This window comes from Diachasma alloeum, unplaced genomic scaffold (assembly GCF_001412515.2).
Source record: "Diachasma alloeum isolate Michigan unplaced genomic scaffold, Dall2.0 Dall_scaffold_00187, whole genome shotgun sequence".
NCBI lineage: Eukaryota > Metazoa > Arthropoda > Insecta > Hymenoptera > Braconidae > Diachasma > Diachasma alloeum.
In genome coordinates this window covers 748,357-752,032 of record NW_021680353.1, presented here as the reverse complement: position 1 = coordinate 752,032, position 3,676 = coordinate 748,357, and the positions used below count along the sequence as shown (strand labels likewise).

Below are 3,676 nucleotides of genomic sequence, written 5' to 3'. Positions count from 1 at the left end.
CTGGCGCCCAACATCATTCTCTCTTGTTAAATCTTGAACCCTAGCAGCCACTGACCCAAGCCACGCTAGGTGTAGAATTTTCTTGTCAAATAAAATTGAATAAATTAACAAATACTCCGTAAAAAGAAAATTCTGTCTGAGTGTCATTGACACTTTTTGGCAGTTTCTTCATAACTTCTGAAAATCGATTATTCCGACGAGTTAAAGATTGTAATGGTACATAAAAGTTGTCTAATACACAAATACGAAGCTGATTTGAGAATAAATTAGCCCATGGAAAAACTTGAGAAAAAACTAATTCGCGAAAAATCATTTTTTTTTTTTCACTAATTGAAAAGCGCGGATAACTAATTTCAGCTTCTGGCCTTTAACGAGCATTTCCATAGAGAAAAATAAGTCTCAATTAGATCAAAATTGTGGTCCTGGGTGAATTGTTAAAGTAATAATTCAAACAATGAAGTTTTAGTACAAAATACCAGGCGAAAGGGGTTGAATTAAACACTTTTCCTCCTTTTTTGGATGTTCTATCCTGTATCAAAAGTCTTTCGATGCATCCCTTCAACCACCAAGGGCATTTAAGTCCTTAACCTGTTTAATAGCCGTCCTTCAGTTTAACAACAAAATGAAAACTTCGAAGGAGATGAATCATAGATTCGCAACACCACTCCCCGAGTAGGGGAATAACCAACAATATTCACCTCTAAAATAAGAAACGTCAACTCTGAGAAAGTCAAGGTCATCGAGCCTTTCTCAATACTCCAATTCTCAAAATAGAAGAACAAACCGAAGAATGTAGAAAAAGTGAAAAAACGTCTAGTCACATCTTCAGTTTAATCTCGTCCTCTTTCAATTTCTTATTCTCAATTCCCCAGTCGACAGACTTTCCTCCCGATACTTTTTCCCGCAGCACTGCTCTTCATGTTTCATGCACATATATGTGCAATGCACGAGGACGAAACCTCAAGGTCGTTCCATTTTCTCACCGAGAAACCCATACGGTGGATAGGCTGAGGTATACTCAACGCACTCCCGTTGTCTGGCTAGAAGAATTCTCCAGCCATCCATAGGATACCGCACACTCTAGATAGTGGCTAGGGCTCCCTGCGACGAGTTACGACGCGCGTGCGTTGGTAGCGGCATTAATGATCACGCGTGATTATGCCTCTCTCGGTAGCTATTAAGAGCACACATGTGTTTTTTCATCTCTCCCTTTTTTCTCATTCTCTCTGTTGTGCCCTCTCTCACTCACTACTTTTTTCTCCATCCCATCTCTCTCAGCCATTTAAACACAATGGTTGTGAAGTTGAACGCTGTTGTGGCTAATAAAAGGCACGCGAAGAATAAAATGCGTGTGTTCTGTTAAGAAGCCAGTGCGACCCACGAACCCTATACCATCAACGCCCAAGTGAGGACGTGCCTCAACAACCAGAACCTGGATATACTTCTATTCGTCGTTGGGTCTTGTCGGGTTACTCTACTCCCTCCGTATGGTTCACGTAGGTGTTTCACGACTCAATAGTGTGAGTTTTGTGTAGCGATGGGACGAGCTGATGGCGCGCCACCGTCTTTTTCATGGTGGTAGTACCTATCTTACACTCTGCTCGCCGGCTGCCAAGCGTCAGTGACTTCGCGTCCGCCGGTCCGATCGGATCTCTACACCCAAAAATACGTACTGGGGATTTACTGGATATTATACATAATACATAACTCATCTGCATTTATGTAAGTAGGATTCGCCCGATTCCACGCAATTATTTAAAGCCTGTTTTGTACATTCTGATCTGAATTGCACACAAGTACAATAGAACTTTTTTTCGTCTTTTCAATCAGAGTAAATTTACTTGCGGTAGATTTCGTTTTGAGTTTCTGATGAATATCTTTGATTCTAAGGGAATAGTGAAGTTTTCATGAGGACTTTTTTGACATGTCATTTTTCTCCACCAGAACTGTCCGTACAAAAAACAGGCTATTTTTCTCGGACTTCGAGATATTTTCGGGAAACTGATCTCCTTACGAAGTTACTATTCATATAATAAGTGGTGGCATAAAACGGTTCGAGACGACTAGCTTGCGAACTGCGTTTTCGGGGCATCTGTATATCAAGTTATAGTCTAAGTTGATGACAAGTTGTTGAATTGATCTGTCATATCGCGTGTCGGGCGATACTTCATATTAATGTCTTTTATACTCAAATTACCACTGAAAGTAGCCCCATTGTTTTCCAAGTCGGAACCTACGGAAGATCGAAATTTTAGGGAAGATCATTCTTGCCCAGGATTCTACTTAATCGATTCATTTGAATTCTACATATATCTTATATAAATATACACTACGAGCTAGAGATGCGTTAAGCTTCATGCTATCCATTCACTTTGAAATTCCATCAATTTAAAATTATCTGGAACTGTGGATTCTGATATTGATATTATTACTAGAATTAATCCAAAGACCCACGATTCATATGTAATCATTATTATTGATTGAAGCGAGAAGTTCAAAAGTCTTAATAGAAAAATTACATTTAGAATTTTTTAATTTGTGCATTGATAATTATTTAATTATTTTCCTCATATAGAGATCCGAAAAGTCGAAAGATAGCATATAGCGTCCTTGAAAACATCAAAGGTTTGATCAAGTAAATAACCTACCATCGTTCGAAAATTGTCCCCAAATTCAACAGAGTCCAACCATCTCCCTGTTCGGCTACCAATTTTCCTCGACCATGGCTATAACTGAAGATTTTTCTTCTATTTTTCAGAGAATGCAGTTATCAAAAAACGGAAAATCGTCAGTGATAATTCATCGGAAAAATGAGGTGCGGTGGTAAACGACTGAATCGAATAAAAATTACGGGTCCAACGTTGGAGTAGAGTGTAAAAGTAGCAGTAAATCATAAACGCCACGGGGAATCGCGTGGAAGGAGATAAGTGCCCTAGCGTGGTAGTGCATTTGCTGATCGCAAGGGCACCAAGTGTATATTCCCCCCCCCCCCGGGGGTGTGTGTGTGTGACGGTGTGTCCAGCTAAATCGATCGAATGGCGTGGTTATCACTTGCTAATAAATTCCGTATCAACGATAAAATTTTGATGATTTATCACCTAGTGTCATGGGGAATAACCACGTAAAATAGTTATTCAGGTGCACAATTGAGTCATGTTCTACTGCGAATTGGTGGTGAATGACGCACAATAAGTGGCACAGAATTCCGATTGATTGCGACATTATTAAGGATATTACAACCGGTTTCCTTTTCTACCAGTGATGAATGATAATTTGAGTGCGCGGGTGGGGGGAGGAAAAATATAAACAGGGTAAAAACACATGAAATTCTCGTGATATAAGTATTAAAATTCATGCGTGCATGACCGATTCCCTTCATTTCGATACGGTCTGTTCGTTCCTTCATTGGGACCCACCACCCAGTCTACTGCACCAGCATCCCGTGGCCACGGTGTACCTGCGGAAAATTGCGACTGAGTAAATGATAAGGAGGGCAACAGGGGCGGATAATTGCAACTCTCCGTTGAGCACAACGATCTCTCCTCGCTGCGTTCCGTTGCTCCTGCGGCAACGGATTCCGATCAGTGAGTGAGAAGTTTACGTTTGTTCTGCTCCCGAAGGTTTTCCAACATAAATTTGTGAGAGAGAGAGAGAGAGAGAGAGAGAGAGAGAGAGA

At 40.6% G+C, this 3,676-nt stretch overlaps 1 protein-coding gene across 2 annotated transcripts in view; it reads left to right on the top strand.

The window, feature by feature from the left end:
* The first annotated feature begins 1,634 nt into the window (after positions 1 to 1,634).
* Positions 1,635 to 3,676, top strand: part of LOC107048357 — a 67,764-nt gene continuing 65,722 nt past the window's right edge. For both annotated transcript variants that reach the window (XM_015271502.1, XM_015271500.1), the window contains exons 1-2: positions 1,635 to 1,722; positions 2,759 to 3,584. The gene's annotated coding sequence lies outside the window, so the exon portion shown is untranslated. The remainder of the gene's footprint in view (positions 1,723 to 2,758; positions 3,585 to 3,676) is intronic.